Below are 16,245 nucleotides of genomic sequence, written 5' to 3' on the forward strand. Positions count from 1 at the left end.
TTTCCCTTTTCTTTCCATCTCTTTGGGATACAGACCCAGTAGTGGTATTGCAAAATCAAAGGATATAAGTCTTTGGAAATATTTAGTAATTTTTTCCAGAATGGTTAGATGGATTTTTTCATATGTTCTCCAACATTTGTCATTTTCCTTTCCAGTTTAAATCCATATCATATACAATATATCACAACAAGATACAATTAGATGAAGTATAACACAAAACTTCTGAGAGACAGAGATAGAGACACACACACAGACACACACACACACACACACACAGAGAGAGAGAGAGAGAGAGAGAGAGAGAGAGAGAGAGAGAGAGAGATATTTCATCATAGTTCTTGATAAACAATTCATAACTCAGATAAGGATGAATGATGACCACAAAAAGAGGAAATTTCAGTTATGTAAAAATAAAACTATTTTGCACACACAGGGAAAAAACCAGAAAAACAAGAGAAATAGAAGCTGGTTATTGTGACCAAAAAATCTTTGCATCAAGCTGCTATGATTAAAAATCTGATATTGAAGACTCATTGTTATTGACACAAATGCATAAGGCTTTCTCCAATAAAGCCTAAATGATCAATGAATAAGACTAATTTTCAAAAGAAGAAATGCAATTTGTTAATGAAAATACTAAAAATACTCCAAAGTACTTATAAGAGGAAGTTTCAAATTAGTGCATCTCTAGTGTTTCACCTCATGCCCAACAAATTGGCTGATTACAAAAGATAAAAATAATTATTATTATAGCAGCTGGGAAAAGATAGTCACAGTAATACACTTAGTGAATCTCAGAATAAGACTAGGAATCTATTTGAAATTATGTTAGAAAATTTGCTAAACTGCTAATTTCTTTTAACTTAATGATTCCCACTACTAAATATAGCCACAATAATGATGGTAATGGTAGAATAATAGATAACATTTATATAATGTTTTAAGGTTCTCAAAGTGTTCTAAATAACTCAGTTCATCTGCTCAGTTAGTTACCTAGCTAGCTAACTAGTTAGAGCATTTATTAAACGCTTACTATATACCATGACTGGGCTAAATATTATTGATACAAAAACAAATAAGGAAGTGAGTCTCTTTCCTCAATAAGTTTATTTTAAAAAGGGAGAAGAAACATAAAGGGGAGCTAGAAAGATAACAATTATACTATCAGGATGTCAAGGATAAAAAGAAAGATACCATTTATTTCAAAATATTCACAACAATTTTTGCAGTAGGATAAAAGCCCCCAAACAACCCCCAAATTGGAGGCAAACTTAGTTATAAGTTTGTTGCAGAATTGGAATGTAGAAACCAAATGAACAACATAAACAAAGACTACCATAAGACAAATTAAGATAAATAGACAATGGTATTTCTATGCAATGCTGTATAGTAAGTTTTGATGACTGATTTTAGAACATTAGGAGTTCTTTTATTTTTTGTGTCATGTACCCTTTTGGCAGTCTTGTGAAACCTATGGACTCCAAGGCCAAGATCATCTGCCAGGCAGAGAGTTTATGGATCACAGGTTAAAATCTCCTGATAGGTAGAGAGGTAATAGGTATGTGATGTTACACACTTCTTATTTCCATCATTCCTCTTTTCCTAACTTCTGTATTGCTATTGGGAATACCACAATTCTCCCTTTCATCCAGACTTATAGTTTAGATATTTTCTTCAATTTCTTATTCTCTTTCCACCCATCCACCTATCCAATCTGTTGCCAAGTCTTAGCAATTTTGCCTTCATAACAGCTCTCATGTATGCCCCTTTCTGTCCTCTGATGTTATTCTGATGAAGACCTTTATTACCTATTTCCAGATTATTTCAGTAGGTTTTTAGTTGTTTCTTACCTCATCATTATCACCATTGCAGTCTACTTTCCTTCCTCTTATCAAATTGATTGTACTAAAGCATAGATCTGACCATATTGGAGCCCTCTCCCTTGATCAATAAATTCAGGGGACTTCCTATATCTCAGTAATCAAATGTAAAATCCTCTGGTGTTTAGAGACCTTCATAACAAATTTTAGCTAAAGTATTGATCTGACCATTCCTTTGTTTCATCCATCTCTTGGAGGAAAAAAGTCATCTTTATGGCAAGTAAAGAATTCATGATGTCTGATAATTATGTAACTCTAGTAATTTTCTGGATAAGCTTAATGAACTCTTCTCACCACTATTATATAATCACACCTCTGTGTCAGTCTTGTGATTTGTGTCTAGAACTTTTCAGTGATTTTGTATTTTTTAAATCAGGTGCTCAATAATTCATATCAGTGATAATATTCCTTATGTTTATTTATTGATATTCATGATATTTATGTTTCTTCCTATTAGTTCCTAATTATTTCCCCCTTATTCCTCTCAAATTCTTACATTTTTGATGAGAACACAAGAAATGAAACGTAACGGGAAAAGAAAATTTTAAATCTATTTGAGGAGAGATTTTTTCATATTTGCCTTTATATCTCTACTACTTAGCATAATGACTGGCACAGAGTAGATTTTTATAAATCCTTAATTACTTAAAATATTAAAAGTTATTAGAAAGTTAGATTGCTTAATTGACTCAGAACATTAGAGGTAGTCTCTCTGTCTCTCGCTCTCTCTCTCTCTCTCTCTCTCTAGACAGATAGAGAGATAGATTGTAATTGTAGATAAATACATAAGAGATAATCTCTTGAAGTCAAAGGTAAGAGGAATCTTCTCTTTGGCCAAAGCTTTAGAAATTGGAAGAAGTAGAGAGTAAAGCATAATAAAAGGACATCCTTATTCTGACTTCATATTAGAACAATTAGGAAGGTGAAAATTGTGTTTCTCTCTTTTTTCTTTTTTTTGGTACTTAAAGATTTTATTTAATTTGAGTTTTACAATTTTTCTCCTAATCAAACTTCCCTCCCCCCTATCCCCCACAGGAGACAATTTGCCTGTCTTTACATTGATTCCATGATATGCATTGATCTAAATTGAATATGATGAGAGAGAAATCATATCTTTAAGGAAGAAGCATAAAGTTTAAGAGATAGCAAGATCAGACAATAAGATATAAAATTTTTCTAAATTAAAGTTATTAGTCCTTGGTCTTTGTTCAAACTCCACAGTTCTATCTCTGGATTCAGATGGATTCTCCATTGCAGATAGCCCCAAATTGTCCCTGATTGTCATACTGATGGAATGAGCAAGTCCATCAAGGTTGATCATCACCCCAATGTTGCTGTTAGGGTGTACAAAGTTTTTCTGGTTCTGCTCATCTCACTCAGCATCAGCTCAAGCAAATGCCTTCAGGCTTCCCTGAATTCCCATCCCTCCTGATTTCTAATAGAACAATGGTGTTCCATCACACACACACACACACACACATACACACACATATATATGTATATACATATATATGTATATATACATATACATATATATGTATATATACATATATACATATATATATATATATATATATATATATATATATATATATATATCACAGTTTGCTAAGCCATTCCCCAATTGAAGGACATTTACTTGATTTTTCAATTCTTTGCCACTCCAAACAGAGCAGCTATGAATATTTTTGTACAAGTGATGCTTTTACCCTTTTTCAACATCTTTTCAGGGTACAGACCCAGTAGTGGTATTGCTGGATCAAAGGGTATGCACATTTTTGTTGCCCTTTGGACATAATTCCATATTGCTCTCCAGAAAGATTGGATGAGTTCACAGCTCCACCAACAATGTAATAGTGTCCCAGATTTCCCACAACCCTTCCAAACAATGATCATTACCTTTTTTGGTCATATTGGCCAGTCTGACAGGTGTGAGATGGTACCTCAGAGATGCTTTAAATTTGCATTTCTCTAATAAGTAATGATTTAGAGCAAATTTTCATGTGACTATGGATTGCTTTGATCTCCTCATCTGTAAATTGCCTTTGCATATTCTTTGAGATTTACACCATTCAATCCCTTACCTCCTCCCATCTCCTTCCTGTACCCCTTTTTAAGAAGGAAGCGTTTTTATTTATTTATTTATTTATTTTTAGTTTTTGTTTTTGTTTTTTGCAAGGTAAATGGGGTTAAGTGGCTCACCCAAGGCTACACAGCTAGGTAATTATTAAGTGTCTGAGACCGGATTTGAACTCAGGTACTCCTAACTCCAAGGCTGGTACTTTATCCACTATGTCACCTAGCTGCCCTATCCACTATGCCACCTAACTGCCCAGAAGGAAGCATTTTTAAATTATTCTATCTGAATCATGGAAAATTCTGAGTATTCATCACTTCTGGCTAAATATATTCTCTCTAATAGAATTACAGTTCTTGAGAGCTATTAGAGTCTTTCTCCCAAGTAGGGTTATAGCCAGTTTCTTCCCATTGGATAACAGTCTCATGGATAAATCATGAGTGTCTAAAACTTCTGGCTAGGTATTTTCTCTCTGTTAGAGTTACAATTCTCAAGAGTTATCAGAATCTTTTCCCCTTGCTGGGATAAATCCAGTTTCATCTTATTGGATAGCAGGTTTTTTTTTTCTCTTTACCCCCCCCTTTATTTAAAAATCTTTCCATATGTCTCTTGAACCTCCTGTTTGATGTACAAATTTTCTATTTTGCTCAGATCTTTTTATCAGGAATTTTTGGAATTCTTCCATTTCATTAAATGTCCATGTTTTCCCCTGAAAAAGAAGGCTCAGCTTTGCCAGATAGTGGATTCCTGACTGCATTTCAAGCTCTTTTACTGTTTGGAATATCTTATTCCAGAGCTTCAATCCATTAATGTTGATGCAGCCAGGTCCTGCGAAATCCTTAGTGTGACTCTTTGGTATTTAAATTGTTTCTTTCTGGCTGCTTGCAGGATTTTCTCTTTTTTCTGATAGTTCTGGAATTTGGGCACAGCATTCCTTTGTGTTTTCATTTTAGAATCTCTTTCTGGAGGGGATTGATGTATTCTTTCAATAGCTATTTTGCCCTCTGGTGCCATGATATCAGGGCAATTTTTCCATCACTAAATCCTGCAATATTAATTCCAGGCTTTTTTTTTTCTTCTTCAATGTTTTCAGGAAGACCAAAAATTCTCAGGTTACCCCTCCTCGATCTATTCTTGAGGTCAGTGGTTTTGCTGATGAGGTATTTTAATTTTTTTTCTATTTTTTTTTCTATTTTTTTGGTTTTGTTTAACAGGCTCTTGCTGTCTTATGAAGTCATTAGTTTCTGCAGATTCCATTCTTTTTATTTTTAGAGAGAAGTTTTCTTCATTTACCTTTTGCAGCTCCTTTTTCAATTGGTCAATTCTATTTTTGAAAGATCATTTTCATTTGACCAATTGAGGTTTTGAGAGAATTATTTTCTTTTTGCATTTTCCCAATTGAGGATCTGAGAGAATTATTCTCATTTTTGTATTTGTCCAATTGTATTTTCCAATGATTTGCTTTCATGTTGCAAGGTGTTAATCTTCTCTTGGGTTTCTTTTCCCAATTTTTCTAATTGATTTTTAAACTCCTTCCTTATTTCTTCAAGCAAGTCTTTCTGTGCTGGAGACCAGATCATATTCTCCTCCGAGGTTCTAGGTCTCTCTGAGTTAGGGTCTTTTCCTTCCTAGAATTTTTCTATGGATCCACCTTTCCACTGGCCTTTCTTCATTTTGCTAAGACCTTGAGTTAGGGAGGGGATAGCTCACAGACATTTGGTGTGAGGATCCCTAGAGACTTTACTCATTGAGTGCAATATCACCCGCTGGCCAGTAGGGGTGCTAGCGGATTTTCCCACTGAGTTTAATTTTTCTAGCTGGCCAGTGGGGAGTGCTGGTTGCTTTCTCTGGAGTGTCTGTGACCTTGACTGAGGCCTTCTCCCTTGGCCTGTAAGGAGCAATTGAAGCTGTTAAATACTTTTGTCATCAATCAATGGTGGGCTCTACTCAGGGGGTGAGGTCCTCCCTCTCCCTATTGTCTGCTGGGCTGGTTCTTCTGCTCACATACCTGTGCCTGGGGCAGAAGGTCTGTAATTGTGTTTGTTCTGGGAAGAGGCCTCAGGAGCAATGGAAGAGTGGACTCAGATCTTCCTGACCAGAGGAGCTCAGGGATGATGTCTGCAACTCTCCTGCACTAGAACTCTCCCTGCCCCCCAGCTCTGTTGTCAAGTTCCTGAGGTTCAGCCTGAACACCAATGCCTCTGTCCCTAGTTGACCCATGCCTCCGTGGTTGACCAGACTCTAGCCCTCAGGCTCCCGGGGCTCCAACCCAGCTGGTAATCAGGCTGTTCTGTGGCTGCTCTGCCTTCTGCACCCAGACTCACCTAGGACCACATGGAAGACAAATCCTGAGGTAGATGTTCTTTCTCTTGGATCTTTTTTCCCTGGGTTTTATTGATTGGATTTATGTTAAGAGGTTTGTGTTATATCATATATGGGGAAAGATCAGGAGATTTTAGAACTCTGCCTGTCTTCTCTCCACCATCTTGGTTGGAAGCCCCATGTTTCTCTTAAATAGGAAAAACTGTAAGCCTCAATCCCTCTATGACAAAGACTACAACCAATAACAAAGAAACAATTGTCTTTGCAGATGGTTTGGGACTTATTTAATCAAAAGATGAAGTTAACTGAGAGAGAAACTTTCTGGCCATCTCTATTATAACAAGAGATAAATTCTTAATGACCTTTTCAGGGAATGATGAAGTACTTCAGGAAAAATAAAGGTGGGGGCATGGAGAGAGAACACAGTATATACTAGGATCAGGGGCGGCTAGGTGATACAGTGGATAGAGCACCAACCCTGGAGTCAAGAGGAACTGAGTTCAAATCCTGACTCAGACACTTAATAATTACCTGTGTGACCGTGTGCAAGTCACTTAACCTCATTGCCTTGCAAAAACCTGGAACTATAGGAGGAGTCATTCCTAGAATTTCTGTTGGCCACAACAAGGAGATAAAAACATTTCTTTGGGATTCCAGGAAATTGTTGGGATTTATACATCTCTGGGGGATTAATAATATTACTCATTCAAAAGTTTCTGCTTTTGCTTTCCTCTCTTACACTAGGAGTTTACAAATGTGGAACTGATTTCAGCACTATGGCAGTATACCCCTACATTTTCTTGACTTTGATGGGTATGAACTATAAGCTGAAAGTGAAAAAAAATTGCCCCAAATTATAAACAGTTCTCTTTTAATAACATTTTGGACATAGGAGTTTTAGATAAGTTTGACCAGTTAAATATGCAAATTATCTTAGCAAGGGAATATAATTAATTTGGGTAGTAAAGTCATTTTCAATGTATCATATTGGCTAACCCATGAGCAATTAATATATCTCCAGTTATTTAGATCTGTTTTTCTATAAATAGCATTTTGTAATTGTATTCATATAAATACCTATATATGAATGCTTGTCTTTCTAGGTAGGCTCTTGTATCTCATTGCTATTTTACAGGAAATTTATTTTTCTTTTTTTTCTTTCTGGAATTTACTAGTTTCACTCAGCTGATCATTTATCCTGATTTATTTTTTATCCTATAACTTCATTGAAGTTATTGTTTCAACTTAACCATCTAGGTTTTTCTAAATACATCATCAGATCATTTGAAAAAAGTAAAATTTTGTTTCTTCTTTGTTCATTCTTATTTCCTCAATTAATTTTTCTTTTTTTACTGCCCTTGCTAGCATTTCTAGCACCATATTAAATAGAAGTGGGTGTGTCACCCGTAATCTAAGTGGAGAGGACTGCTTTATCTTCTTATATATGATGCAGGTTCTTGTTGTTACGCAATAAATGTTTTATTTTGTCAAATATTTTTTTACTTCTTGATATAATTATATAATTTTTCATGATCATGAAATTAACATGGACAATTATGTTTATAATTTTACTAATTTCAAAACAGCTCTGAATGTACTCATATAATTCAAACCACGTCATACTGTATGATCTTTGTATGAGGTTGCAGTTACTCTTTGGTAATTTTTTTGAAATTTCATTAATGTGGGGCGGCTAGGTGGCACAGTGGATAAAGCACTGGCCCTGGAGTCAGGAGTACCTGGGTTCAAATCTGGTCTCAGTCACTTAATAATTACCTAGCTATGTGGCCTTGGGCAAGCCACTTAACCCCATCTGCCTTGCAAAAAACCTAAAAAAAGAAAAAGAAATTGCATTAATGCTCATTGGAATTATTAGTCTGTAATTTTCTTTCTCTTTTTTTGACTCTGTATTTTAGGTATCAAGATCATATTTATTTCATAAAATGGAACCTGTTCTGCTGTTTTTTGTGAAATATTGGAATTATAATTTTTATAAATTTATAATTAATTGTTCTTTGAAAATGTGATAGAATTCAGTTGTGAATCCATCTGGTTCAATTTTTCCTTTTTTTGGAGTTCATATTTAGTTTGATCAATTTCTTTTTCTGAGATTGGATGATTTAAGAGGAACTTTTAAAAAAATCTATGGATGGGGAAAGAATTCATAACCAAACTGGAGAAAGAGAACAATGAAGACAAAATTTTCATAATTTAGAGTTAAAAATGCTTTGCATAAACAAATGCAAAATAGTTACCATTAGAGAGCAAATAGTTAATTGGGAAACATATTTAAAGCAAGTTTCTCTGATAACATATAAAAGGAATTGATTCCAATTTAAAAGAATAAGAATTGTTCCCTAGTTGATTCACGTTTGAATGATATGAACAGGTAGTACTCAAGGGAAGAAATACAAACTATCTATAGCCATATGAAAAAATGTTTCAAACCACTAATTAGTAGAGAAATGCAAATTAAAGTTACTCTGAAATCTCACCTCAGACCCATCAGATAGACTAAGATGACAAAAAAAGGGAAAATGACAAATATTGTACGAGCTAAGGGAAAATTGAAACACAGGCTTTATTAGTAGAATTCTGGAAAGCAATTTGGCATTATGTCCAAAAGGGGTCATTTTCCTCATAATAACCCTGTGAAACAGATAATGAAAAGGGCCATATGTCTATTGTATTGATGAAGTAACTGACACTCAGAGAGGTCGATTTTATGGTTTTTAACTTGTTCAGATCAGAATTACAATGATAGCACACTTTTCTAATTTCAGATCTAGCATTCATCCTATTATAAAAATCCTCATCTCCCCAAACAAGAGAGATCTTTACACTGTTTTTTTTAGATTTTAAAATTAAAACTTACATTTTAAGAAACTTGAATATACAAATATATAATAATTAGTAAAGCTAATGATGACACTAACAAATCATCATAATGGTTTGCTATTCCAAAGTATCTGACATACTTGATATTTTTATGTACATTTCCTTTTAATTTTTGAAAAAGCACGGCAAAGGGGAGAATTTATAGGTTTTAAAGTCAGAAGATAGGTTGAATCCTAGCTGTGCTATATAATAACTCTATGATCTTGAGCAAATCACTTAAGCTATTTAGGCCTCAATTTCCTTATCTATAATACAATGAGGGATTTTTCCCTTTGCATTCTGATTCTAAGTTCCTAATATCTTCAGTTAGGTGGCACAATGGATAGAGGATTTTGAGTCGCAAAGACCCGTATTCAAATGTGATCTCACATACTTATTAGCTTAGTCAAGTCACTTAACAACCTCATCTATAAAAGGGGGGAGATAATAATAGTACATACTTCCCAGAGTTATTGTGAGGACAAAATGAGAAAATATTATAAAATTTATATATAAATTTATTTATATTATAAAATTATATATATCTATATATATATAAAATATTATAAAATACTGCAAACCTTATAAACTTTGCAGGGAGATTGGATCTAGTTGAGGCCAATATAATTTGTTTATTTAAGCAGTCAGGTTTATTTTTTAATTTAATTTTGCAATTTTTAAAAATTACAATTTAATTTAATTTTACAATATTATATATTGGCAATGTCCAAATGAATTATGATTGAAACTTTCCTGATATTTCTAGCAAAACACAGAGTTACAATTCCTTTCTCCAATTAAAAAATATTCCTGATGGAAAAGAGGAATCTTTGAACATAGAATTACAGGCTTAAGAGTTGGAAGGGACCCTAAAGATCACCTCATCCAACCTCTATTTTACTGAGTTATCATTTCTGATAAGGACTCATTTCTAAAATATATAGAGTACTCAGTCAAATTTATAAGAATACAAATCATTCCCCAATTGATGAGTGGTCAAAGATTATAAATAGGTAGATCTCAGAAAAAGAAATTAAAACTGTCTATAATCACATGAGAAAATGCACTAAATCATTATTGATTAGAAAAATGTAATTAAAACAACTCTATGGTCCTACCTCAGACTATAAGATTGACCAAAATGACAAAAAAGGAAAATCATCAATGTTGGAGGGAATGTGGGAAAATAGGACACTAATGCACTGTTGGTGGAGCAGTGAACTGACCTAAGCTTTCTGGAGAGCAATTTGGAAATATGCTGAAAGTATAATAAAACTTCATACTCTTGCATTCAGCAATTCACCTATTAGATTTATATCCCAAAGAGATCATAGGAAAGGGTAAAAATCCCAAATGTACAAAAAATATTCGCAGCAGCACTTTTTTGTAGTAAGAATTGGAAATTGAGGGGATTTAAATTGGGGAATGGTTGAACAAATTGTGGTATATGAATGTGATGGAATACAATTGTTCTGTAAGAAATCATGAGGGGTGGGACTCAGAAAAGCCTAGACAGACTTGCATGAACTGATGCTGATTGAAATGAGCTTAAAGAGAAGAACACTGTATGCATTAACAGCAACATTGTATGATGTTCAGCTATGATGGAATTGCTTTTCTCAGGAGTACAATAATCAAAGACAACTCTAAAGAACTCATGGTAGAATATTATACATATCCAGAGAAGGAACTATAGAGTCCAAATGCAGACCAAAGCATACAAATACCAATTTGTAAATTTTTTTATGTTTTATATTTTTCTTCTAATGTTTCTTTTTCCTTTTTGCTCTGATTCTTCTTTTACAACATGATTAATATAGAAATATGTTTAACATATTGATATATGTATAACCTATATTAGGTTACTCTGTCTAGGGGAAAGGGGAGGGAAAGAAGGGAGGGAGGAAAATGTGGAACACAAAAACTTTATAAAATGATTACTGGAAACTATTTTTACATAAAGATGGAAAAACAAACAAATAAATAAATAAATATTTTTTTTTTTGAGGAGTGACTTGCCAAAGGTCACATAGGCAGTATATGATCCAATTAGAATTTTACTACCAATTCAATACAACTTTCCTCTATACCAGTTTAAACCCTCCAGAATGTTTATGTGACTTGAGCTGAATCACTCGGAGTGTAGGAGGGATGGGCACCTCCACATTTTCCTCTCAGTGTTCCATGAAAACAAATTGCATGAGTCATGCACATCACACCATGGAGACAGATTGAGAACTCATAAGCACATTATTGGGAGAAAAAACACATGTAAGTCAAGGAGATACATTCTTTTCCCAACATAAACATAAGAAGACAAAGATGCCTGCCATTCTCGGATAACTACAAGCAGTTTATCAAACACAGAGGAGCGGACAGGAATAGCAGCCTTATCACAAATGCCATATGAATATCACAAATAATCATGTCCCTAAATATTACATTTTACCTGCACTTTGGAGATTATCATTAGCTTATATCGAGCAAATGTTCAGGGCTTCCTTCCCTCCCCATAAGATGATACAAAAACTTCCTGATATGGCTATATTATTTTTTGTATTATATTAGTAAAAACAAATTATTCACATGATCCCATTAGAGTATGATAGAAAAAAATGCTGACAGGATGGAAATACACCAAAGATATGTTTCTGCTGTTAGTGGTTCCACTCCCATTTTTCTTTATTACCCCTGACATGTAGCCTTTCATACTGTGTACAATTATAGGAGCCTAGTAAAGTGGTAGAAAATTCTGATACTCTTGGAACTGTGGAAAAACTCTTGCTGATTAGCACAGGAGCATTTGCATTTTTCATACTACCTGTAGTACTTTTCCTTTTTCCTTCACCATTATCATCCTGAAATTCCCAAATGGCATTTCTCCAAAACTTGTGGAATCTAGAATTTTGGTGAACCTGCATGTCCTGCTTTGCCATTACCTTTCCAGCTTTCTTATGTCTCCACTTAAATTTCACCTTCTACAAGAAGCCTTTCTTGATCCCCATTCCCACTGTGATTATCTCCAACTGAACTTTTATATATCTTGTTTGTGCATAGTTGTTTGCTTGTTGTCTTTCTCATTGGACTTTGATGTTTCAAAATCAAGGACTGCCTTTTACCCCTCCTCATGCCCCCTCCCCCCCCATGCCCAGAACTTAGTGCAGTGTCTGGCACATAGCAAATGCTAATCATGCTTGCTAGCTGTGTTTATTGTGTAGATACTGGCATGAATATCCTTTTTATGTACTTGGTGTGGTTCAGTTGCTCCTCATTTTCTGAAATGAAATCTCAGATTACTTTAAAAGTAGTTGACTCAATGGAGGATAGCTAATATATGTCAAAGGAAGGATTCTAGAAACTTCAAATTTGAGTTAAGTCCAAAAAAGATGAAATACAATAGAGATGAATATAATGCCATATTTTGGTTTAAGAAATTCACTTTATAAATAGTATATGTATGTGTATATGTATGCATGTGGGGGGGAGATATTTAGTATGGTTAGACCCTAGGTAATTAAAAAAAAGATATGGCATTTTTAGTTTCTTTGAAGCAAACTCAACACTAGCAAATAGTGTGGTATGGTAGCCAAAAAGCACTAATGCAATTTGGGGTATATTAAGGGAGATGGAGCTTTCAGGCATAAGAAGGTGAGAGTTCTATTGAACTTTGCCTTAGATTATATTTGGAAAATTATTTTCAGACCTGTACATTAGTTGTATGACCCTGGGCAAAATCCTTTAACCTCTCTGAACTGTATTTTCTTCAGTTTTAAAATGAGGGGGTTGAATTAGATGATTTCCAAGGTTTTCTATAACTCTAAAATTCTGTGACTTCCTGAAGTAGAAAATTCAAAAGTTGTGCAATAGCTTTCATGTTCAGTTTATATATTTAAGAATAAACTCTAATTGGATTGATATCTTGGAAATAATAGGAATTTTTAAAAACTACAACAACAATACTGGAAGAGCAATATTTATAATGTAGTGTTTTTATGATCAATTTATTGAGAAATTTTCATGTCCTCTAATTATCCCTTCCTTCTCTTTTCTACAAAAACAAAGGAGCCTTTTTACTGTCATTGTATTAACTCTGAATATTAAAGAAATCAGGCAATCAGATCATCACCAAAATATTCTTTACCTCCTAAAACTAATATGGGAAAACAACTCAGAGAAGAGTGTGTTTTCTTAACTGAGGTCAATAACTTATCAGCAATATGGAAGAATCTTATTTTCTCCTCATCTCATTTTCTCATCTGTTACAAGCAATGAAGGAAAAATTGGGGGCAAAGAGATTTGGAAGAGATAGTAGATGGGAAGGCATAGTTGAGATCATTTGACAATACTAACACACAGAAGAGATGAACTAAGAGTCCAAAGTGAGGAATTAATCTTAAGAGGGAAATGCTAAAGAAGCTGAAGGTATTAAAAACCTACTTTATTGAAAATGTGAGAAATGCTACCTAATACACAAATGGCAAAAATGTGTCAAAATTTATTTTGAAAAGGAGATAAGAATACTTGGAATGGAATTGTGAAAAGACTTTTTGAAACTTAAAATTTGAATCTAATTGATCAACTATGCTAAAATGGCATAGTAAAATAATTACTAAAATTAACATGAATGAATTTCTTTTCTTCAGGTGTTTGACAGAAAACATTCCAAGATTTGTACATCATAGTAAATGTTGTATCCTTAGTCAAAGGAAAATAAAACATTCACTCCAACACACTCAAGGGAAGGAGCAATGTTATGCTAGATATTGTGTATACACAGAAATTTGACTCCTGATTGACATGTAAGGAAAGGTATCCAATTATGTCTCCACTTCCAGGGCCTGAAATTTTAGAGACTACTAAAAATGGATACCCCCTCAGCAAGTGTGTTCTTACTCTCTTTATATTAGCTTAGGTATTATTTTACTCTAGTGAGCTTTTTAAAAAGCACACAACAAAAGCTATTTTTGTCTTTCTTTGATCTATCAATCTATATAGCTTCCTTGAATCCTGTCTGCTATTCATGATGGTCTTTTGAGTGACCAGCATTTAGTGGGAAGAGGTTATGCTGGTGAGTAAAAGTGAAGAGTTTATAGACAACAAATCTCCAAATGCTCCACCATATCCTTGAGAACTCAGCAACCAAACTATTCTGGAATCATAGCATTGAAACAAATAAGGATGCTGTCTTATCCATATACATAATGATCCATAAAAATTTAAGAAAACCCTTTTAATAGATATTGTCATACTTCATATTCACAGTCTTCAAGCTATGTAAAATCAAAAGCTTTCATAATATAAAAACTTAGTGGAATAAATTAAAAATATGTGGGAACTGGATCAGGTATATATTATCCCTTTCATTGGGTCTGTACTGGAGTGGTACCAAATATATTTTTAGGGAGTCCACAGAAAATAAACATACAATCCAATACTCCCATTATGTTGCAAAAAACTGATTCTTAATTCATCTAAAATTATAACAAAACCCTAAATATATAAAATAATAGGATAATAATTTGTCCTGGAACTATTACCATATGAACCCCATCAAAAATGAAAACAATGGAATATAAAAAACTTGCAATTTATATTAACATCATACATTTCAAATATAGCCATAATGACTTAATTTTCACCACTTTCTTTTGAGGTATGTAGTGAAAGTAACTTTTTTATTGATATTTTATTTTTCCAAATACATGTTATAAAAGTTTTTCAACATTCATTCTTTTGCCCATGTATATTTTTAAGTTACAAAATTTCCTTCCACCCTCCTTTCCCACCTCTTCCCCTCAGCAGCAAACTGTTAGGTTAATATTGTACATACACATCTGTGTTAAACATGTTTACATATCAGTCATTTTCAGTATGAGGAATTAGGATTAAGGGAAATAAATACATGACATGTATTTTTTAAAAAAGTGAATGAGGTGTTCATCAGATTCTGAAGAGTTTGTTTTGTTTTATTTGTCTTCCTCTAGATGGGGTTAACATTGTCCAACACCAGTCTAATACAGTTTTCCTAGCTTTCTGAACTGCTGAGAGCAGCTGCATCCATCAAAGTTAATCATCTCACAATGTTGTTGTTAATGTGTACATTGATCTCTAGGTTTTGCTCCTTTTACTCAGTATAATGTCCTGTAATTCATTCCATGTTTCTCTAGAGTTCAACCATTTATGGTTTCTTATAGAACAATAGTATTCCATAATATTCATAGCCATTCCCCAACTGATGGGTATCCCATCAATTTCCAATTCTTTGCCAGTACAAAAAAGAGCTGCTATGAATATTTTTGAACATATGGGACTTCTCCCATTTTTTATGATTTCTTCTGGATGTAGACCTAGAAATCTATTTTAAAGATGACGAAACTGAAGCTGAGACCTCATACCATAGCTAGTGTTTTGATCTGGGAATCCATCTATTACTCTCATGAAGTTGAAATCATCTTGAAAGGTTATAGTAGCAGTCCTAAAGGAAGAGGGTGAGGTCTTCATGTTTTTAAAGAAGGATTTACAGGGTCTCCTTGTGAAATTTCTATAAGAACATTTCCTATTTCTATCTGTTGTCTCACCAGGAAAAAAGGGTACTACTTGGATTTGAGTCCTTGGAGACTATAATTTAAACTCTGGGGGAGGTGAATTAAGTAAATTGCCAATTCCCATTGAATGAATGGTTTCTTGATTCTCCAAAGAAACTGATTCACTGGTGATGAGATTCCCCCATGGAGTAATTTGCCCACAATTAACTCACTAGCCTAACAGAGACATTTCTTTATATATTGATAATGATATTCTCTCCCCATATTCCTGATCCTTTTTTATTTCAAACCTGTTTTACTAATTTTTTAATATCTATGGACTAGCATTGGAACAAGACTATAATAAAACTTAATGATAAGTCATATTTATATAAAATGTTTAAATCAATTTACATAAGACCTGTGAAGCAGATATTACCAGCATTATTATCTCCATTTTACAGAAGAGGAAACTGATGGTTAGAGAAATTATTTCATGTCTATGGTCATAAAGTTAATAGTTTGAACTTTTGTGTTGCTCTCTCTAAGATCAATGAGTTCTCCT

The sequence above is a fragment of the Macrotis lagotis genome, chromosome X (genome assembly GCF_037893015.1).
Source record: "Macrotis lagotis isolate mMagLag1 chromosome X, bilby.v1.9.chrom.fasta, whole genome shotgun sequence".
Classification (NCBI taxonomy): Eukaryota; Metazoa; Chordata; class Mammalia; order Peramelemorphia; family Peramelidae; genus Macrotis; species Macrotis lagotis.